This window comes from Chiloscyllium punctatum, chromosome 31 (assembly GCF_047496795.1).
Source record: "Chiloscyllium punctatum isolate Juve2018m chromosome 31, sChiPun1.3, whole genome shotgun sequence".
Lineage (NCBI taxonomy): Eukaryota > Metazoa > Chordata > Chondrichthyes > Orectolobiformes > Hemiscylliidae > Chiloscyllium > Chiloscyllium punctatum.
In genome coordinates, this window is record NC_092769.1 from 19,522,291 (window position 1) to 19,545,706 (window position 23,416).

The following is a 23,416-nucleotide window of genomic DNA, read 5'->3' on the forward strand; positions in this document are numbered from 1 at the left end:
TACATTGACAGAGTGGGGTCAGTCTGCTATTCCCTGGGTGTGTTACATTGACAGAGTGGGATCAGTCTGCTCTTCCCTGGGTGTGTTACATTGACAGAGTGGAGTCAGTCTGTTCTTCCCTGGGTGTGTTACATTGACAGAGTGGAGTCAGTCTGCTCTTCCCTGGGTGTGTTACATTGACTGAGTGGGGTCAGTCTGTTCTTCCCTGGGTGTATTACATTGACAGAGTGGGGTCAGTCTGTTCTTCCCTGGGTGTGTTACATTGACAGAGTGGGTTCAGTCTGCTCTTCCCTGGGTGTGTTACATTGACAGAGTGGGGTCAGTCTGTTCTCCCAGGGTTTGTTACATTGACAGAGTGGGGTCAGTCTGCTCTTCCCTTGCTATGTTACAATGACAGAGTGGGGTCAGTGTGCACTTCCCTGTGTGTGTTACATTGACAGAGTGGGGGTCAGTCTGCTCTTCCCAGGGTGTGTTACATTGACAGAGTGTGGTCAGTCTGCTCTTCCCAGGGCGTGTCACATTGACAGAGTGAGGTCAATCTGCTCTTCCCTGGGTGGGTAACATTGACAGAGTGTGGTCAGTCTGCTCTTCCCAGGGCGTGTCACATTGACAGAGTGGGGCCAGTCTTCTCTTCCTTGAGTTTGTTACATTGACAGAGTGTGGTCAATCTGCTCTTCCCTGGGTGGGTAAAATTGACAGAGTGCGGTCAGTCTGCTCTTCCCTGGGTGTGTTACAATGACAGAGTGGTGTCAGTGTGCACATCACTGGGTGGGTTACATTGACAGAGTGGGGTAAGTCTGCAGTTCACTGTGTGAGTAATTTTGCAGAAGAGGACATTCTGCTCTTCTCTGGGTGGGTTACATTGAAAGAGTGCGGTCAGTCTGCTCTTCCCTGGGTGTGTTACAATGACAGAGTGGGGTCAGTGTGCACATCACTGGGTGGGTTACATTGACAGAGTTGGGTAAGTCTGCAGTTCACTGCGTGAGTAATTTTGCAGAAGAGGACATTCCGCTCTTCTCTGGGTGGGTTACATTGAAAGAGTGAGGTCAGTCTGCTCTTCCCTGGGTTTGTTACATTGACAGAGTTTGGTCAGTCTGCTCTTCCCTGGGTGTGTTACATTGACAGAGTTGGGTCAGTGTGCTCTTCCCAGGGCGTGTCACATTGACAGAGTGGCGACAGTCTGCTCTTTTTGAGTGGGTTACATTGACAGAGTGGGGTCAGTCTGCTCTTCCCTGGGTGTGTTACATTGACAGAGTAGGGTCAGTCTGCTCTTCCCTGGCTGTGTTACATTGACAGAGTGGGGTCAGTCTGCTCTTCCCTGGGTGTGTTACATTGACAGAGTGGGGTCAGTCTGCTCTTCCCTGGGTGTGTTACATTGACAGAGTGGGGTCAGTCTGCTCTTCCCTGGGTGTGTTACATTGACAGAGTGGGGTCAGTCTGCTCTTCCCTGGGTGCGTTACATTGACAGAGTGGGGTCAGTCTGCTCTTCCCTGGGTGTGTTACATTGACAGAGTGGGGTCAGTCTGCTCTTCCCTGGGTGTGTTACATTGACAGAGTGGTGTCAGTCTGCTCTTCCCTGGGTGTGTTACATTGACAGAGTGGTGTCAGTCTGCTCTTCCCTGGGTGTGTTACATTGACAGAGTGGGGTCAGTCTGCCCTTCCCTGGGTGTGTTCCATTGACAGAGTGGCGTCAGTCTGTTCTTCCCTGGGTTTGTTACATTGACTGAGTGGGGTCAGTCTGTTCTTCCCTGGGTATGTTACATTGACAGAGTGAGGTGAGTCTGCTCTTCCCTGGGAGGGTTACATTGACAGAGTGGGGTCAGTCTTGCCTTCCCTGGGTGTGTTACATTGACAGATTGGGGTCAGTCTGCTCTTCCCCAAGTTGGTAACATTGACACAGTGGGGTCAGTCTGTTTTTCCCTGGGTGTGTTACATTGACAGATTGGGGTCAGTCTGCTCTTCCCTGGCTGTGTTACATTGACAGAGTGGGGTCAGTCTGATCTTCCCTGGTTGTGTTACATTGACAGAGTGAGTTCAGTCTGCTCTTCCCTGGGTGTGTTTCATTGACAGAGTGGGGTCAGTCTGCTCTTCCCTGGGTGTGTTCCATTGACAGAGTGGTGTCAGTCTGTTCTCCCAGGGTTTGTTACATTGACAGAGTGGGGTCAGTCTGCTCTTCCCTGGATGTGTTACATTGACAGAGTGGGGTCAGACTGCTCTTCCCTGGGTGTGTTACATTGACAGAGTGGGGTCAGTCTGCTCTTCCCTGGGTGTGTTACATTGACAGAGTGGGGTCAGTCTGCTCTTCCCTGGGTGTGTTACATTGACAGAGTGGGGTCAGTCTGCTCTTCCCTGGGAGGGTTACATTGACAAATGGGGTCAGTCTTCTCTTCCCTGGGTGTGTTACATTGACAGATTGGGGTCAGTCTGCTCTTCCCCAAGTTTGTTTCATTGACATAGTGGGGTCAGTCTGTTCTTCCCTGGGTGTGTTACATTGACAGAGTGGGGTCAGTCTGCTCTTCCCTGGGTATGTTACATTGACAGAGTGGGGTCAGTCTGCTCTTCCCTGGGTGTGTTACATTGACAGAGTGAGGTCAGTCTGCTCTTCCCTGGGTGTGTTACATTGACAGAGTTGGCTCAATCTGCACTTCCCTGGGTATGTTACATTGACAGAGTGGGGTCAGTCTGCTCTTCCCTGGGTGTGTTACATTGACAGAGTGAGGTCAGTCTGCTCTTCCCTGGGTGTGTTACATTGACAGAGTGGGGTCAATCTGCTCTTCCCTGGGTGTGTTTCATTGACAGAGTGGGGTCAGTTTGCTCTTCCCTGGGTGTGTTACATTAACAGAGTGGTGTCAGTCTGCTCTTCCCTGGGTGTGTTACAGTGACAGAGTGGGGTCAATCTGCTCTTGCCTGGGTGTGTTTCATTGACAGAGTGGGGTCAGTCTGCTCTTCCCTGGGTGTGTTACATTGACAGAGTGAGGTCAGTCTGCTCTTCCCTGGGTGTGTTACATTGACAGAGTGGGGTCAATCTGCACTTCCCTGGGTATGTTACATTGACAGAGTGGGGTCAGTCTGCTCTTCCCTGGGTGTGTTACATTGACAGAGTGAGGTCAGTCTGCTCTTCCCTGGGTGTGTTACATTGACAGAGTGGGGTCAATCTGCTCTTCCCTGGGTGTGTTTCATTGACAGAGTGGGGTCAGTCTGCTCTCCCCTGGGTGTGTTTCATTGACAGAGTGAGGTTAGTCTGCCCTTCCCTGGGTGTGTTCCATTTACAGAGTGGCGTCAGTCTGTTCTCCCAGGGTTTGTTTCATTGACAGAGTGGGGTCAGTCTGTTCTTCCCTGGGTGTGTTACATTGACAGAGTGAGGTCAGTCTGCTCTGCCCTGTGAGGGTTACATTGACAGAGTGGGGTCAGCTTGCTCCTCCCTGAGTGTGTTACATTGACAGAGAGGGGTCAGTCTGCTCTTCCCTGGGTGTTTTACATTGACAGAGTGGGATCAGTCTGCTCTTCTCTGTGTGTGTAACATTGACAGAGTGGGGTCAGTCTGCTCTTCCCTGGGTGGGTTACATTGACAGAGTGGGGTCAGTCTGCCCTTCCCTGGGTGTGTTACATTGACAGAGTGAACTCAGTCTGCTCTTCCCTGGGTGTGTTCCAATGACAGAGTGGCGTCAGTCTGTTCTCCCAGGGTTTGTTACATTGACAGAGTGGGGTCAGTCTGTTCTTCCCTGGGTGTGTTATATTGACAGAGTGGGGACAGTCTGCTCTTTTATGGGTGGGTTACATTGACACAGTGGGGTCAGTCTGCTCTTCCCTGGTTGTGTTACATTGACAGAGTGAGTTCAGTCTGCTCTTCCCTGGGTGTGTTACATTGACAGAGTGGGGACAGTCTGCTCTTCCCTGGGAGGGTGACATTGACAGAGTGGGGTCAGTCTTCTCTTCCCTGGGTGTGTTACATTGACAGATTGGGGTCAGTCTGATCTTCCCCAAGTTTGTTACATTGACACAGTGGGGTCAGTCTGTTCTTCCCTGGGTGTGTTACATTGACAGAGTGGGGTCAGTCTGCTCTTCCCTGGCTGTGTTACATTGACAGAGTGGGGTCAGTCTGCTCTTCCCTGGGTGTTTTACATTGACAGAGTGGGGTCAGTCTGCTCTTCCCTGGGTGGGTAACATTGACAGAGTGTGGACAGTCTGCTCTTCCCAGGGCGTGTCACATTGACAGAGTGGGGCCAGTCTGCTCTTTTATGGGTGTGTTACATTGACAGAGTGGGGTCAGTCTGCTATTCCCTGGCTGTGTTACATTGACAGAGTGGGATCAGTCTGCTCTTCCCTGGGTGTGTTACATTGACAGATTGGGGTCAGTCTGCTCTTCCCTGGGTGTGTTACATTGACTGAGTGGGGTCAGTCTGTTCTTCCCTGGGTGTATTACATTGACAGAGTGGAGTCAGTCTGTTCTTCCCTGGGTGTGTTACATTGACAGAGTGGGTTCAGTATGCTCTTCCCTGGGTGTGTAACATTGACAGAGTGGGGTCAGTCTGTTCTCCCAGGGTTTGTTACATTGACAGATTGGGGTCAGTCTGCTCTTCCCCAAGTTTGTTACATTGACACAGTGGGGTCAGTGTGCACTTCCCTGTGTGTGTTACATTGACAGAGTGGGGGTCAGTCTGCTCTTCCCAGGGTGTGTTACATTGACAGAGTGTGGTCAGTCTGCTCTTCTCAGGGCGTGTCACATTGACAGAGTGGGGTCAGTCTGCTCTTTTATGTGTGGGTTACATTGACAGAATGAATTCAGTCTGCTCTTCCCTGGGTGTGTTACATTGTCAGAGTGGGGTCAGTCTGCTATTCCCTGGGTGTTTTACATTGACAGAGTGAGGTCAGTCTGCTCTTCCCTGGGTTTGTTACATTGACAGAGTGGGGTCAGTCTTCTCTTCCCTGGGTGTGTTACATTGACCGATTGGGGTCAGTCTGCTCTTCCCTGGATTTGTTACATTGACAGAGTGGGGTCAGTCTTCTCTTCCCAGGGTGTGTTACATTGACCGATTGGGGTCAGTCTGCTCTTCCCTCCGTGTGTTACATTGACAGAGTGGGGTCAGTCTGTTCTTCCTTGGGTGTGTTAAATTGACAGAGTGAGTTCAGTCTGCTCTTCCCTGGGTGTGTTACATTGACAGAGTGTGGTCAGTCTGATCGTCCCTGGTTGTGTTACATTGACAGAGTGAGTTCAGTCTGCTCTTCCCTGGGTGTGTTACATTGACAGAGTGGGTTCAGTATGCTCTTCCCTGGGTGTGTAACATTGACAGAGTGGGGTCAGTCTGTTCTCCCAGGGTTTGTGACATTGACAGAGTGGGGTCAGTCTGCTCTTCCCTTGCTGTGTTACAATGACAGAGTGGGGTCAGTGTGCACTTCCCTGTGTGTATTACATTGACAGAGTGGGGGTCAGTCTGCTCTTCCCAGGGTGTGTTACATTGACAGAGTGTGGTCAGTCTGCTCTTCTCAGGGCGTGTCACATTGACAGAGTGGGGTCAGTCTGCTCTTTTATGGGTGGGTTACATTGACAGAATGAATTCAGTCTGCTCTTCCCTGCGTGTGTTACATTGACAGAGTGAGTTCAGTCTGCTCTTCCCTGGGTGTGTTACATTGTCAGAGTGGGGTCAGTCTGCTATTCCCTGGGTGTTTTACATTGACAGAGTGAGGTCAGTCTGCTCTTCCCTGGGTTTGTTACATTGACAGAGTGGGGTCAGTCTTCTCTTCCCTGGGTGTGTTACATTGACCGATTGGGGTCAGTCTGCTCTTCCCTGCGTGTGTTACATTGACAGAGTGGGGTCAGTCTGTTCTTCCTTGGGTGTGTTATATTGACAGAGTGAGTTCAGTCTGCTCTTCCCTGGGTGTGTTACATTGACAGAGTGTGGTCAGTCTGATCTTCCCTGGTTGTGTTACATTGACAGAGTGAGTTCAGTCTGCTCTTCCCTGGGTGTGTTACATTGACAGAGTGGGGTCAGTCTGCTCTTCCCTGGGAGGGTTACATTGACAGAGTGGGGTCAGTCTTCTCTTCCCTGGGTGTGTTACATTGACAGATTGGGGTCAGTCTGCTCTTCCCCAAGTTTGTTACATTGACACAGTGGGGTCAGTCTGTTCTTCCCTGGGTGTGTTACATTGACAGAGTAGGGTCAGTCTGCTCTTCCCTGGCTGCGTTACATTGACAGAGTTGGGTCAGTCTGCTCTCCCCTGGGTGTGTTACATTGACAGATTGGGGTCAGTCTGCTCTTCCCTGGGTGTGTTACATTGACAGAGTGCGGTCAATCTGCTCTTCCCTGGGTGTGTTTCATTGACAGAGTGGGGTCGGTCTGCTCTTCCCTGGGTGTGTTACATTGACAGAGTTGGGTCAGTGTGCTCTTCCCAGGGCGTGTCACATTGACAGAGTGGGGACAGTCTGCTCTTTTATGGGTGGGTTACATTGACAGAGTGGGGTCAGTCTGCTCTTCCCTGGGTGTGTTTCATTGACAGAGTGGGGTCGGTCTGCTCTTCCCTGGGTGTGTTACATTGACAGAGTTGGGTCAGTGTGCTCTTCCCAGGGCGTGTCACATTGACAGAGTGGGGACAGTCTGCTCTTCCCTGTGAGGGTTATATTGACAGAGTGGGGTCAGCTTGCTCTTCCCTGGGTGTGTTACATTGACAGAGTGGGGTCAGTCTGCTCTTCCCTGGGTGTTTTACATTGACAGAGTGGGATCAGTCTGCTCTTCTCTGTGTGTGTAACATTGACAGAGTGGGGTCAGTCTGCTCTTCCCCAAGTTTGTTACATTGACACAGTGGGGTCAGTCTGTTCTTCCCTGGGTGTGTTACATTGACAGAGTGGGGTCAGTCTGCTCTTCCCTGGCTGTGTTACATTGACAGAGTGGTGTCAGTCTGCTCTTCCCTGGGTGTGTTACATTGACAGAGTGAGGTTAGTCTGCCCTTCCCTATTGTGTTCCATTGACAGAGTGGCGTCAGTCTGTTCTCCCAGGGTTTGTTACATTGACAGAGTGGGGTCAGTCTGTTCTTCCCTGGGTGTTTTACATTGACAAAGTGGGGACAGTCTGCTCTTTTATGGGTGGGTTACATTGACAGAGTGGGGTCAGTCTGCTCTTCCCTGGGTGTGTTACATTGACAGAGTGGGGTCAGTCTGATCTTCCCTGGTTGTGTTACATTGACAGAGTGAGTTCAGTCTGCTCTTCCCTGGGTGTGTTACATTGACAGAGTGGTGTCAGTCTGCTCTTCCCTGGGAGGGTGACATTGACAGAGTGGGGTCAGTCTTCTCTTCCCTGGGTGTGTTACATTGACAGATTGGGGTCAGTCTGCTCTTCCCCAAGTTTTTTACATTGACACAGTGGGGTCAGTCTGTTCTTCCCTGGGTGTGCTACATTGACAGAGTGGGGTCAGTCTGCTCTTCCCTGGCTGTGTTACATTGACAGAGTGGGGTCAGTCTGCTCTTCCCTGGGTGTGTTACATTGACAGAGTGGGGTCAGTCTGCTCTTCCCTGGGTGTGTTACATTGACAGAGTGGGGTCAATCTGCTCTTCCCTGGGTGGGTAACATTGACAGAGTGGGGTCGGTCTGCTCTTCCCTGGGTGTGTTTCATTGACAGAGTGGGGTCAGTTTGCTCTTCCCTGGGTGTGTTACATTGACAGAGTGGTGCCAGTCTGCTCTTCCCTGGATGTGTTATATTGACAGAGTGGGGTCAGTCTGCTCTTTTATGGGTGGGTTACATTGACAGAATGAATTCAGTCTGCTCTTCCCTGCGTGTGTTACATTGACAGAGTGTGGTCAGTCTGATCTTCCCTGGTTGTGTTACATTGACAGAGTGAGTTCAGTCTGCTCTTCCCTGGGTGTGTTACATTGTCAGAGTGGGGTCAGTCTGCTATTCCCTGGGTGTTTTACATTGACAGAGTGAGGTCAGTCTGCTCTTCCCTGGGTTTGTTACATTGACAGAGTGGGGTCAGTCTTCTCTTCCCTGGGTGTGTTACATTGACCGATTGGGGTCAGTCTGCTCTTCCCTGCGTGTGTTACATTGACAGAGTGGGGTCAGTCTGTTCTTCCTTGGGTGTGTTATATTGACAGAGTGAGTTCAGTCTGCTCTTCCCTGGGTGTGTTACATTGACAGAGTGTGGTCAGTCTGATCTTCCCTGGTTGTGTTACATTGACAGAGTGAGTTCAGTCTGCTCTTCCCTGGGTGTGTTACATTGACAGAGTGGGGTCAGTCTGCTCTTCCCTGGGAGGGTTACATTGACAGAGTGGGGTCAGTCTGCCCTTCCCTGGGTGTGTTCCATTGACAGAGTGGGGTCAGTCTGTTCTCCCTGGGTTTGTTACATTGACAGAGTGGGGTCAGTCTGCTCTTCCCTGGGTTTTTTAAATTGACAGAGTGTGCTCAGTCTGTTCTTCCCTTGGTGTGTTACATTGACAGAGTGGTATCTGTCTGCTCTTCCCTGGGTGTATTACATTGACAGAGTGGGGTCAGTCTGTTCTCCCATTGTGTGTTACATTGACAGAGTGCGGTCAGTCTGCTCTTCCCTGGGTGTGTTACAATGACAGAGTGGTGTCAGTGTGCACATCACTGGGTGGGTTACATTGACAGAGTGGGGTAAGTCTGCAGTTCACTGTGTGAGTAATTTTGCAGAAGAGGACATTCTGCTCTTCTCTGGGTGGGTTACATTGAAAGAGTGCGGTCAGTCTGCTCTTCCCTGGGTGTGTTACAATGACAGAGTGGGGTCAGTGTGCACATCACTGGGTGGGTTACATTGACAGAGTTGGGTAAGTCTGCAGTTCACTGCGTGAGTAATTTTGCAGAAGAGGACATTCTGCTCTTCTCTGGGTGGGTTACATTGAAAGAGTGAGGTCAGTCTGCTCTTCCCTGGGTTTGTTACATTGACAGAGTTGGGTCAGTGTGCTCTTCCCAGGGCGTGTCACATTGACAGAGTGGCGACAGTCTGCTCTTTTTGAGTGGGTTACATTGACAGAGTGGGGTCAGTCTGCTCTTCCCTGGCTGTGTTACATTGACAGAGTGGGGTCAGTCTGCTCTTCCCTGGGTGTGTTACATTGACAGAGTGGGGTCAGTCTGCTCTTCCCTGGCTGTGTTACATTGACAGAGTGGGGTCAGTCTGCTCTTCCCTGGGTGTGTTACATTGACAGAGTGGGGTCAGTCTGCTCTTCCCTGGGTGTGTTACATTGACAGAGTGGGGTCAGTCTGCTCTTCCCTGGGTGTGTTACATTGACAGAGTGGTGTCAGTCTGCTCTTCCCTGGGTGTGTTACATTGACAGAGTGGTGTCAGTCTGCTCTTCCCTGGGTGTGTTACATTGACAGAGTGGGGTCAGTCTGCCCTTCCCTGGGTGTGTTCCATTGACAGAGTGGCGTCAGTCTGTTCTCCCAGGGTTTGTTACATTGACAGAGTGGGGTCAGTCTGTTCTTCCCTGGGTTTGTTACATTGACAGAGTGGGGTCAGTCTGTTCTTCCCTGGGTGTTTTACATTGACAAAGTGGGGACAGTCTGCTCTTTTATGGGTGGGTTACATTGACAGAGTGGGGTCAGTCTGCTCTTCCCTGGGTGTGTTACATTGACAGAGTGGAGTCAGTCTGATCTTCCCTGGTTGTGTTACATTGACAGAGTGAGTTCAGTCTGCTCTTCCCTGGGTGTGTTACATTGACAGAGTGGTGTCAGTCTGCTCTTCCCTGGGAGGGTGACATTGACAGAGTGGGGTCAGTCTTCTCTTCCCTGGGTGTGTTACATTGACAGATTGGGGTCAGTCTGCTCTTCCCCAAGTTTGTTACATTGAAACAGTGGGGTCAGTCTGTTCTTCCCTGGGTGTGCTACATTGACAGAGTGGGGTCAGTCTGCTCTTCCCTGGCTGTGTTACATTGACAGAGTGGGGTCAGTCTGCTCTTCCCTGGGTGTGTTACATTGACAGAGTGGGGTCAGTCTGCTCTTCCCTGGGTGTGTTACATTGACAGAGTGGGGTCAGTCTGCTCTTCCCTGGGTGTGTTACATTGACAGAGTGGGGTCAATCTGCTCTTCCCTGGGTGGGTAACATTGACAGAGTGGGGTCGGTCTGCTCTTCCCTGGGTGTGTTTCATTGACAGAGTAGGGTCAGTTTGCTCTTCCCTGGGTGTGTTACATTGACAGAGTGGTGTCAGTCTGCTCTTCCCTGGGTGTGTTATATTGACAGAGTGGGGTCAGTCTGCCCTTCCCTCGGTGTGTTCCATTGACAGAGTGGGGTCAGTCTGTTCTCCCAGGGTTTGTTACATTGACAGAGTGGGGTCAGTCTGTTCTTCCCTGGGTGTGTTACATTGACAGAGTGTGGTCAGTCTGATCTTCCCTGGTTGTGTTACATTGACAGAGTGAGTTCAGTCTGCTCTTCCCTGGGTGTGTTACATTGACAGAGTGTGGTCAGTCTGATCTTCCCTGGTTGTGTTACATTGACAGAGTGAGTTCAGTCTGCTCTTCCCTGGGTGTGTTACATTGACAGAGTGGGGTCAGTCTGCTCTTCCCTGGGAGGGTTACATTGACAGAGTGGGGTCAGTCTTCTCTTCTCTGGGTGTGTTACATTGACAGAGTGTGGTCAGTCTGCTCTTCCCTGGGTGTGTTTCATTGACAGAGTGGGGTCAGTTTGCTCTTCCCTGGGTGTGTTACATTGACAGAGTGGTGTCAGTCTGCTCTTCCCTGGGTGTGTTACATTGACAGTGTGGGGTCAGTCTGTTCTCCCAGGGTTTGTTACATTGACAGAGTGGGGTCAGTCTGTTCTTCCCTGGGTGTGTTACATTGACAGAGTGAGGTGAGTCTGCTCTTCCCAGGGCGTGTCACATTGACAGAGTGAGGTCAATCTGCTCTTCCCTGGGTGGGTAACATTGACAGAGTGTGGTCAGTCTGCTCTTCCCAGGGCGTGTCACATTGACAGAGTGGGGCCAGTCTGCTCTTTTATGGGTGTGTTACATTGACAGAGTGGGGTCAGTCTGCTATTCCCTGGGTGTGTTACATTGACAGAGTGGGATCAGTCTGCTCTTCCCTGGGTGTGTTACATTGACAGAGTGGAGTCAGTCTGTTCTTCCCTGGGTGTGTTACATTGACAGAGTGGAGTCAGTCTGCTCTTCCCTGGGTGTGTTACATTGACTGAGTGGGGTCAGTCTGTTCTTCCCTGGGTGTATTACATTGACAGAGTGGGGTCAGTCTGTTCTTCCCTGGGTGTGTTACATTGACAGAGTGGGTTCAGTCTGCTCTTCCCTGGGTGTGTTACATTGACAGAGTGGGGTCAGTCTGTTCTCCCAGGGTTTGTTACATTGACAGAGTGGGGTCAGTCTGCTCTTCCCTTGCTATGTTACAATGACAGAGTGGGGTCAGTGTGCACTTCCCTGTGTGTGTTACATTGACAGAGTGGGGGTCAGTCTGCTCTTCCCAGGGTGTGTTACATTGACAGAGTGTGGTCAGTCTGCTCTTCCCAGGGCGTGTCACATTGACAGAGTGAGGTCAATCTGCTCTTCCCTGGGTGGGTAACATTGACAGAGTGTGGTCAGTCTGCTCTTCCCAGGGCGTGTCACATTGACAGAGTGGGGCCAGTCTTCTCTTCCTTGAGTTTGTTACATTGACAGAGTGTGGTCAATCTGCTCTTCCCTGGGTGGGTAAAATTGACAGAGTGCGGTCAGTCTGCTCTTCCCTGGGTGTGTTACAATGACAGAGTGGTGTCAGTGTGCACATCACTGGGTGGGTTACATTGACAGAGTGGGGTAAGTCTGCAGTTCACTGTGTGAGTAATTTTGCAGAAGAGGACATTCTGCTCTTCTCTGGGTGGGTTACATTGAAAGAGTGCGGTCAGTCTGCTCTTCCCTGGGTGTGTTACAATGACAGAGTGGGGTCAGTGTGCACATCACTGGGTGGGTTACATTGACAGAGTTGGGTAAGTCTGCAGTTCACTGCGTGAGTAATTTTGCAGAAGAGGACATTCCGCTCTTCTCTGGGTGGGTTACATTGAAAGAGTGAGGTCAGTCTGCTCTTCCCTGGGTTTGTTACATTGACAGAGTTTGGTCAGTCTGCTCTTCCCTGGGTGTGTTACATTGACAGAGTTGGGTCAGTGTGCTCTTCCCAGGGCGTGTCACATTGACAGAGTGGCGACAGTCTGCTCTTTTTGAGTGGGTTACATTGACAGAGTGGGGTCAGTCTGCTCTTCCCTGGGTGTGTTACATTGACAGAGTAGGGTCAGTCTGCTCTTCCCTGGCTGTGTTACATTGACAGAGTGGGGTCAGTCTGCTCTTCCCTGGGTGTGTTACATTGACAGAGTGGGGTCAGTCTGCTCTTCCCTGGGTGTGTTACATTGACAGAGTGGGGTCAGTCTGCTCTTCCCTGGGTGTGTTACATTGACAGAGTGGGGTCAGTCTGCTCTTCCCTGGGTGCGTTACATTGACAGAGTGGGGTCAGTCTGCTCTTCCCTGGGTGTGTTACATTGACAGAGTGGGGTCAGTCTGCTCTTCCCTGGGTGTGTTACATTGACAGAGTGGTGTCAGTCTGCTCTTCCCTGGGTGTGTTACATTGACAGAGTGGTGTCAGTCTGCTCTTCCCTGGGTGTGTTACATTGACAGAGTGGGGTCAGTCTGCCCTTCCCTGGGTGTGTTCCATTGACAGAGTGGCGTCAGTCTGTTCTTCCCTGGGTTTGTTACATTGACTGAGTGGGGTCAGTCTGTTCTTCCCTGGGTATGTTACATTGACAGAGTGAGGTGAGTCTGCTCTTCCCTGGGAGGGTTACATTGACAGAGTGGGGTCAGTCTTGCCTTCCCTGGGTGTGTTACATTGACAGATTGGGGTCAGTCTGCTCTTCCCCAAGTTGGTAACATTGACACAGTGGGGTCAGTCTGTTTTTCCCTGGGTGTGTTACATTGACAGATTGGGGTCAGTCTGCTCTTCCCTGGCTGTGTTACATTGACAGAGTGGGGTCAGTCTGATCTTCCCTGGTTGTGTTACATTGACAGAGTGAGTTCAGTCTGCTCTTCCCTGGGTGTGTTTCATTGACAGAGTGGGGTCAGTCTGCTCTTCCCTGGGTGTGTTCCATTGACAGAGTGGTGTCAGTCTGTTCTCCCAGGGTTTGTTACATTGACAGAGTGGGGTCAGTCTGCTCTTCCCTGGATGTGTTACATTGACAGAGTGGGGTCAGACTGCTCTTCCCTGGGTGTGTTACATTGACAGAGTGGGGTCAGTCTGCTCTTCCCTGGGTGTGTTACATTGACAGAGTGGGGTCAGTCTGCTCTTCCCTGGGTGTGTTACATTGACAGAGTGGGGTCAGTCTGCTCTTCCCTGGGAGGGTTACATTGACAAATGGGGTCAGTCTTCTCTTCCCTGGGTGTGTTACATTGACAGATTGGGGTCAGTCTGCTCTTCCCCAAGTTTGTTTCATTGACATAGTGGGGTCAGTCTGTTCTTCCCTGGGTGTGTTACATTGACAGAGTGGGGTCAGTCTGCTCTTCCCTGGGTATGTTACATTGACAGAGTGGGGTCAGTCTGCTCTTCCCTGGGTGTGTTACATTGACAGAGTGAGGTCAGTCTGCTCTTCCCTGGGTGTGTTACATTGACAGAGTTGGCTCAATCTGCACTTCCCTGGGTATGTTACATTGACAGAGTGGGGTCAGTCTGCTCTTCCCTGGGTGTGTTACATTGACAGAGTGAGGTCAGTCTGCTCTTCCCTGGGTGTGTTACATTGACAGAGTGGGGTCAATCTGCTCTTCCCTGGGTGTGTTTCATTGACAGAGTGGGGTCAGTTTGCTCTTCCCTGGGTGTGTTACATTAACAGAGTGGTGTCAGTCTGCTCTTCCCTGGGTGTGTTACAGTGACAGAGTGGGGTCAATCTGCTCTTGCCTGGGTGTGTTTCATTGACAGAGTGGGGTCAGTCTGCTCTTCCCTGGGTGTGTTACATTGACAGAGTGAGGTCAGTCTGCTCTTCCCTGGGTGTGTTACATTGACAGAGTGGGGTCAATCTGCACTTCCCTGGGTATGTTACATTGACAGAGTGGGGTCAGTCTGCTCTTCCCTGGGTGTGTTACATTGACAGAGTGAGGTCAGTCTGCTCTTCCCTGGGTGTGTTACATTGACAGAGTGGGGTCAATCTGCTCTTCCCTGGGTGTGTTTCATTGACAGAGTGGGGTCAGTCTGCTCTCCCCTGGGTGTGTTTCATTGACAGAGTGAGGTTAGTCTGCCCTTCCCTGGGTGTGTTCCATTTACAGAGTGGCGTCAGTCTGTTCTCCCAGGGTTTGTTTCATTGACAGAGTGGGGTCAGTCTGTTCTTCCCTGGGTGTGTTACATTGACAGAGTGAGGTCAGTCTGCTCTGCCCTGTGAGGGTTACATTGACAGAGTGGGGTCAGCTTGCTCCTCCCTGAGTGTGTTACATTGACAGAGAGGGGTCAGTCTGCTCTTCCCTGGGTGTTTTACATTGACAGAGTGGGATCAGTCTGCTCTTCTCTGTGTGTGTAACATTGACAGAGTGGGGTCAGTCTGCTCTTCCCTGGGTGGGTTACATTGACAGAGTGGGGTCAGTCTGCCCTTCCCTGGGTGTGTTACATTGACAGAGTGAACTCAGTCTGCTCTTCCCTGGGTGTGTTCCAATGACAGAGTGGCGTCAGTCTGTTCTCCCAGGGTTTGTTACATTGACAGAGTGGGGTCAGTCTGTTCTTCCCTGGGTGTGTTATATTGACAGAGTGGGGACAGTCTGCTCTTTTATGGGTGGGTTACATTGACACAGTGGGGTCAGTCTGCTCTTCCCTGGTTGTGTTACATTGACAGAGTGAGTTCAGTCTGCTCTTCCCTGGGTGTGTTACATTGACAGAGTGGGGACAGTCTGCTCTTCCCTGGGAGGGTGACATTGACAGAGTGGGGTCAGTCTTCTCTTCCCTGGGTGTGTTACATTGACAGATTGGGGTCAGTCTGATCTTCCCCAAGTTTGTTACATTGACACAGTGGGGTCAGTCTGTTCTTCCCTGGGTGTGTTACATTGACAGAGTGGGGTCAGTCTGCTCTTCCCTGGCTGTGTTACATTGACAGAGTGGGGTCAGTCTGCTCTTCCCTGGGTGTTTTACATTGACAGAGTGGGGTCAGTCTGCTCTTCCCTGGGTGGGTAACATTGACAGAGTGTGGACAGTCTGCTCTTCCCAGGGCGTGTCACATTGACAGAGTGGGGCCAGTCTGCTCTTTTATGGGTGTGTTACATTGACAGAGTGGGGTCAGTCTGCTATTCCCTGGCTGTGTTACATTGACAGAGTGGGATCAGTCTGCTCTTCCCTGGGTGTGTTACATTGACAGATTGGGGTCAGTCTGCTCTTCCCTGGGTGTGTTACATTGACTGAGTGGGGTCAGTCTGTTCTTCCCTGGGTGTATTACATTGACAGAGTGGAGTCAGTCTGTTCTTCCCTGGGTGTGTTACATTGACAGAGTGGGTTCAGTATGCTCTTCCCTGGGTGTGTAACATTGACAGAGTGGGGTCAGTCTGTTCTCCCAGGGTTTGTTACATTGACAGATTGGGGTCAGTCTGCTCTTCCCCAAGTTTGTTACATTGACACAGTGGGGTCAGTGTGCACTTCCCTGTGTGTGTTACATTGACAGAGTGGGGGTCAGTCTGCTCTTCCCAGGGTGTGTTACATTGACAGAGTGTGGTCAGTCTGCTCTTCTCAGGGCGTGTCACATTGACAGAGTGGGGTCAGTCTGCTCTTTTATGTGTGGGTTACATTGACAGAATGAATTCAGTCTGCTCTTCCCTGGGTGTGTTACATTGTCAGAGTGGGGTCAGTCTGCTATTCCCTGGGTGTTTTACATTGACAGAGTGAGGTCAGTCTGCTCTTCCCTGGGTTTGTTACATTGACAGAGTGGGGTCAGTCTTCTCTTCCCTGGGTGTGTTACATTGACCGATTGGGGTCAGTCTGCTCTTCCCTGGATTTGTTACATTGACAGAGTGGGGTCAGTCTTCTCTTCCCAGGGTGTGTTACATTGACCGATTGGGGTCAGTCTGCTCTTCCCTCCGTGTGTTACATTGACAGAGTGGGGTCAGTCTGTTCTTCCTTGGGTGTGTTAAATTGACAGAGTGAGTTCAGTCTGCTCTTCCCTGGGTGTGTTACATTGACAGAGTGTGGTCAGTCTGATCGTCCCTGGTTGTGTTACATTGACAGAGTGAGTTCAGTCTGCTCTTCCCTGGGTGTGTTACATTGACAGAGTGGGTTCAGTATGCTCTTCCCTGGGTGTGTAACATTGACAGAGTGGGGTCAGTCTGTTCTCCCAGGGTTTGTGACATTGACAGAGTGGGGTCAGTCTGCTCTTCCCTTGCTGTGTTACAATGACAGAGTGGGGTCAGTGTGCACTTCCCTGTGTGTATTACATTGACAGAGTGGGGGTCAGTCTGCTCTTCCCAGGGTGTGTTACATTGACAGAGTGTGGTCAGTCTGCTCTTCTCAGGGCGTGTCACATTGACAGAGTGGGGTCAGTCTGCTCTTTTATGGGTGGGTTACATTGACAGAATGAATTCAGTCTGCTCTTCCCTGCGTGTGTTACATTGACAGAGTGAGTTCAGTCTGCTCTTCCCTGGGTGTGTTACATTGTCAGAGTGGGGTCAGTCTGCTATTCCCTGGGTGTTTTACATTGACAGAGTGAGGTCAGTCTGCTCTTCCCTGGGTTTGTTACATTGACAGAGTGGGGTCAGTCTTCTCTTCCCTGGGTGTGTTACATTGACCGATTGGGGTCAGTCTGCTCTTCCCTGCGTGTGTTACATTGACAGAGTGGGGTCAGTCTGTTCTTCCTTGGGTGTGTTATATTGACAGAGTGAGTTCAGTCTGCTCTTCCCTGGGTGTGTTACATTGACAGAGTGTGGTCAGTCTGATCTTCCCTGGTTGTGTTACATTGACAGAGTGAGTTCAGTCTGCTCTTCCCTGGGTGTGTTACATTGACAGAGTGGGGTCAGTCTGCTCTTCCCTGGGAGGGTTACATTGACAGAGTGGGGTCAGTCTTCTCTTCCCTGGGTGTGTTACATTGACAGATTGGGGTCAGTCTGCTCTTCCCCAAGTTTGTTACATTGACACAGTGGGGTCAGTCTGTTCTTCCCTGGGTGTGTTACATTGACAGAGTAGGGTCAGTCTGCTCTTCCCTGGCTGCGTTACATTGACAGAGTTGGGTCAGTCTGCTCTCCCCTGGGTGTGTTACATTGACAGATTGGGGTCAGTCTGCTCTTCCCTGGGTGTGTTACATTGACAGAGTGCGGTCAATCTGCTCTTCCCTGGGTGTGTTTCATTGACAGAGTGGGGTCGGTCTGCTCTTCCCTGGGTGTGTTACATTGACAGAGTTGGGTCAGTGTGCTCTTCCCAGGGCGTGTCACATTGACAGAGTGGGGACAGTCTGCTCTTTTATGGGTGGGTTACATTGACAGAGTGGGGTCAGTCTGCTCTTCCCTGGGTGTGTTTCATTGACAGAGTGGGGTCGGTCTGCTCTTCCCTGGGTGTGTTACATTGACAGAGTTGGGTCAGTGTGCTCTTCCCAGGGCGTGTCACATTGACAGAGTGGGGACAGTCTGCTCTTCCCTGTGAGGGTTATATTGACAGAGTGGGGTCAGCTTGCTCTTCCCTGGGTGTGTTACATTGACAGAGTGGGGTCAGTCTGCTCTTCCCTGGGTGTTTTACATTGACAGAGTGGGATCAGTCTGCTCTTCTCTGTGTGTGTAACATTGACAGAGTGGGGTCAGTCTGCTCTTCCCCAAGTTTGTTACATTGACACAGTGGGGTCAGTCTGTTCTTCCCTGGGTGTGTTACATTGACAGAGTGGGGTCAGTCTGCTCTTCCCTGGCTGTGTTACATTGACAGAGTGGTGTCAGTCTGCTCTTCCCTGGGTGTGTTACATTGACAGAGTGAGGTTAGTCTGCCCTTCCCTATTGTGTTCCATTGACAGAGTGGCGTCAGTCTGTTCTCCCAGGGTTTGTTACATTGACAGAGTGGGGTCAGTCTGTTCTTCCCTGGGTGTTTTACATTGACAAAGTGGGGACAGTCTGCTCTTTTATGGGTGGGTTACATTGACAGAGTGGGGTCAGTCTGCTCTTCCCTGGGTGTGTTACATTGACAGAGTGGGGTCAGTCTGATCTTCCCTGGTTGTGTTACATTGACAGAGTGAGTTCAGTCTGCTCTTCCCTGGGTGTGTTACATTGACAGAGTGGTGTCAGTCTGCTCTTCCCTGGGAGGGTGACATTGACAGAGTGGGGTCAGTCTTCTCTTCCCTGGGTGTGTTACATTGACAGATTGGGGTCAGTCTGCTCTTCCCCAAGTTTTTTACATTGACACAGTGGGGTCAGTCTGTTCTTCCCTGGGTGTGCTACATTGACAGAGTGGGGTCAGTCTGCTCTTCCCTGGCTGTGTTACATTGACAGAGTGGGGTCAGTCTGCTCTTCCCTGGGTGTGTTACATTGACAGAGTGGGGTCAGTCTGCTCTTCCCTGGGTGTGTTACATTGACAGAGTGGGGTCAATCTGCTCTTCCCTGGGTGGGTAACATTGACAGAGTGGGGTCGGTCTGCTCTTCCCTGGGTGTGTTTCATTGACAGAGTGGGGTCAGTTTGCTCTTCCCTGGGTGTGTTACATTGACAGAGTGGTGCCAGTCTGCTCTTCCCTGGATGTGTTATATTGACAGAGTGGGGTCAGTCTGCTCTTTTATGGGTGGGTTACATTGACAGAATGAATTCAGTCTGCTCTTCCCTGCGTGTGTTACATTGACAGAGTGTGGTCAGTCTGATCTTCCCTGGTTGTGTTACATTGACAGAGTGAGTTCAGTCTGCTCTTCCCTGGGTGTGTTACATTGTCAGAGTGGGGTCAGTCTGCTATTCCCTGGGTGTTTTACATTGACAGAGTGAGGTCAGTCTGCTCTTCCCTGGGTTTGTTACATTGACAGAGTGGGGTCAGTCTTCTCTTCCCTGGGTGTGTTACATTGACCGATTGGGGTCAGTCTGCTCTTCCCTGCGTGTGTTACATTGACAGAGTGGGGTCAGTCTGTTCTTCCTTGGGTGTGTTATATTGACAGAGTGAGTTCAGTCTGCTCTTCCCTGGGTGTGTTACATTGACAGAGTGTGGTCAGTCTGATCTTCCCTGGTTGTGTTACATTGACAGAGTGAGTTCAGTCTGCTCTTCCCTGGGTGTGTTACATTGACAGAGTGGGGTCAGTCTGCTCTTCCCTGGGAGGGTTACATTGACAGAGTGGGGTCAGTCTGCCCTTCCCTGGGTGTGTTCCATTGACAGAGTGGGGTCAGTCTGTTCTCCCTGGGTTTGTTACATTGACAGAGTGGGGTCAGTCTGCTCTTCCCTGGGTTTTTTAAATTGACAGAGTGTGCTCAGTCTGTTCTTCCCTTGGTGTGTTACATTGACAGAGTGGTATCTGTCTGCTCTTCCCTGGGTGTATTACATTGACAGAGTGGGGTCAGTCTGTTCTCCCATTGTGTGTTACATTGACAGAGTGCGGTCAGTCTGCTCTTCCCTGGGTGTGTTACAATGACAGAGTGGTGTCAGTGTGCACATCACTGGGTGGGTTACATTGACAGAGTGGGGTAAGTCTGCAGTTCACTGTGTGAGTAATTTTGCAGAAGAGGACATTCTGCTCTTCTCTGGGTGGGTTACATTGAAAGAGTGCGGTCAGTCTGCTCTTCCCTGGGTGTGTTACAATGACAGAGTGGGGTCAGTGTGCACATCACTGGGTGGGTTACATTGACAGAGTTGGGTAAGTCTGCAGTTCACTGCGTGAGTAATTTTGCAGAAGAGGACATTCTGCTCTTCTCTGGGTGGGTTACATTGAAAGAGTGAGGTCAGTCTGCTCTTCCCTGGGTTTGTTACATTGACAGAGTTGGGTCAGTGTGCTCTTCCCAGGGCGTGTCACATTGACAGAGTGGCGACAGTCTGCTCTTTTTGAGTGGGTTACATTGACAGAGTGGGGTCAGTCTGCTCTTCCCTGGCTGTGTTACATTGACAGAGTGGGGTCAGTCTGCTCTTCCCTGGGTGTGTTACATTGACAGAGTGGGGTCAGTCTGCTCTTCCCTGGCTGTGTTACATTGACAGAGTGGGGTCAGTCTGCTCTTCCCTGGGTGTGTTACATTGACAGAGTGGGGTCAGTCTGCTCTTCCCTGGGTGTGTTACATTGACAGAGTGGGGTCAGTCTGCTCTTCCCTGGGTGTGTTACATTGACAGAGTGGTGTCAGTCTGCTCTTCCCTGGGTGTGTTACATTGACAGAGTGGTGTCAGTCTGCTCTTCCCTGGGTGTGTTACATTGACAGAGTGGGGTCAGTCTGCCCTTCCCTGGGTGTGTTCCATTGACAGAGTGGCGTCAGTCTGTTCTCCCAGGGTTTGTTACATTGACAGAGTGGGGTCAGTCTGTTCTTCCCTGGGTTTGTTACATTGACAGAGTGGGGTCAGTCTGTTCTTCCCTGGGTGTTTTACATTGACAAAGTGGGGACAGTCTGCTCTTTTATGGGTGGGTTACATTGACAGAGTGGGGTCAGTCTGCTCTTCCCTGGGTGTGTTACATTGACAGAGTGGAGTCAGTCTGATCTTCCCTGGTTGTGTTACATTGACAGAGTGAGTTCAGTCTGCTCTTCCCTGGGTGTGTTACATTGACAGAGTGGTGTCAGTCTGCTCTTCCCTGGGAGGGTGACATTGACAGAGTGGGGTCAGTCTTCTCTTCCCTGGGTGTGTTACATTGACAGATTGGGGTCAGTCTGCTCTTCCCCAAGTTTGTTACATTGAAACAGTGGGGTCAGTCTGTTCTTCCCTGGGTGTGCTACATTGACAGAGTGGGGTCAGTCTGCTCTTCCCTGGCTGTGTTACATTGACAGAGTGGGGTCAGTCTGCTCTTCCCTGGGTGTGTTACATTGACAGAGTGGGGTCAGTCTGCTCTTCCCTGGGTGTGTTACATTGACAGAGTGGGGTCAGTCTGCTCTTCCCTGGGTGTGTTACATTGACAGAGTGGGGTCAATCTGCTCTTCCCTGGGTGGGTAACATTGACAGAGTGGGGTCGGTCTGCTCTTCCCTGGGTGTGTTTCATTGACAGAGTAGGGTCAGTTTGCTCTTCCCTGGGTGTGTTACATTGACAGAGTGGTGTCAGTCTGCTCTTCCCTGGGTGTGTTATATTGACAGAGTGGGGTCAGTCTGCCCTTCCCTCGGTGTGTTCCATTGACAGAGTGGGGTCAGTCTGTTCTCCCAGGGTTTGTTACATTGACAGAGTGGGGTCAGTCTGTTCTTCCCTGGGTGTGTTACATTGACAGAGTGTGGTCAGTCTGATCTTCCCTGGTTGTGTTACATTGACAGAGTGAGTTCAGTCTGCTCTTCCCTGGGTGTGTTACATTGACAGAGTGTGGTCAGTCTGATCTTCCCTGGTTGTGTTACATTGACAGAGTGAGTTCAGTCTGCTCTTCCCTGGGTGTGTTACATTGACAGAGTGGGGTCAGTCTGCTCTTCCCTGGGAGGGTTACATTGACAGAGTGGGGTCAGTCTTCTCTTCTCTGGGTGTGTTACATTGACAGATTGGGGTCAGTCTGCTCTTCCCCAAGTTTGTTACATTGACACAGTGGGGTCAGTCTGTTCTTCCCTGGGTGTGTTACATTGACAGAGTAGGGTCAGTCTGCTCTTCCCTGGCTGCGTTACATTGACAGAGTGGGGTCAGTCTGCTCTCCCCTGGGTGTGTTACATTGACAGAGTGGGGTCCGTCTGCTCTTCCCTGGGTGTGTTACATTGACAGATTGGGGTCAGTCTGCTCTTCCCTGGGTGTGTTACATTGACAGAGTGGGGTCAATCTGCTCTTCCCTGGGTGTGTTTCATTGACAGAGTGGGGTCGGTCTGCTCTTCCCTGGGTGTGTTATATTGACAGAGTGGGGTCAGTCTGCCCTTCCCTCGGTGTGTTCCATTGACAGAGTGGGGTCAGTCTGTTCTCCCAGGGTTTGTTACATTGACAGAGTGGGGTCAGTCTGTTCTTCCCTGGGTGTGTTACATTGACAGAGTGAGGTCAGTCTGCTCTTCCCTGGGTGTGGTACATTGACAGAGTGGGGTCAATCTGCTCTTCCCTGGGTGGGTAACATTGACAGAGTGTGGTCAGTCTGCTCTTCCCAGGGCGTGTCACATTGACAGAGTGGGGCCAGTCTGCTCTTTTATGGGTGGGTTACATTGACAGAGTGGGGTAAGTCTGCTATTCCCTGGGTGTGTTACATTGACAGAGTGGGGTCAGTCTGGTCTTCCCTGGGGGGGTTACATTGCCAGAGTTGAGTCAGTCTGTTCTTCCCTGGGTGTGTTACATTGACAGATTGGGGTCAGTCTGCTCTTCCCTGGGTGTGTTACATTGACTGAGTGGGGTCAGTCTGTTCTTCCCTGGGTGTATTACATTGACAGAGTGGAGTCAGTCTGTTCTTCCCTGGGTGTGTTACATTGACAGAGTGGGGTCAGTCTGTTCTCCCAGGGTTTGTTACATTGACAGAGTGGGGTCAGTCTGCTCTTCCCTTGCTGTGTTACAATGAAAGAGTGGGGTCAGTGTGCACTTCCCTGTGTGTGTTACATTGACAGAGTGGGGGTCAGTCTGCTCTTACCAGGGTGTGTTACATTGACAGAGTGGGTTCAGTCTGCTCTTTTATGGGTGGGTTACATTGACAGAATGAATTCAGTCTGCTCTTCCCTGCGTGTGTTACATTGACAGAGTGTGGTCAGTCTGATCTTCCCTGGTTGTGTTACATTGACAGAGTGAGTTCAGTCTGCTCTTCCCTGGGTGTGTTACATTGTCAGAGTGGGGTCAGTCTGCTCTTCCCTTGGTGTGTTACATTGACAGAATGAGGTCAGTCTGCTCTTCCCTGGGTTTGTTACATTGACAGAGTGGGGTCAGTCTTCTCTTCCCAGGGTGTGTTACATTGACCGATTGGGGTCAGTCTGCTCTTCCCTGGGTGTGTTACATTGACAGAGTGGGGTCAGTCTGTTCTTCCTTGGGTGTGTTAAATTGACAGAGTGAGTTCAGTCTGCTCTTCCCTGGGTGTGTTACATTGACAGAGTGGGGTCAGTCTGCTCTTCCCTGGGAGGGTTACATTGACAGAGTGGGGTCAGTCTTCTCTTCCCTGGGTGTGTTACATTGACAGATTGGGGTCAGTCTGCTCTTCCCCATGTTTGTTACATTGACACAGTGGGGTCAGTCTGTTCTTCCCTGGGTGTGTTACATTGACAGAGCAGGGTCAGTCTGCTCATCCCTGGCTGTGTTACATTGACAGAGTGGGTTCAGTCTGCTCTTCCCTGGGTGTGTTACATTGACAGAGTGGGGTCAGTCTGCTCTTCCCTGGGTGTGTTTCATCGACAGAGTGGGGTCGGTCTGCTCTTCCCTGGGCGTGTTACATTGACAGAGTGGGGTCAGACTACTCTTCCCTGGGTGTGTTACATTGACAGAGTGGGGTCAGT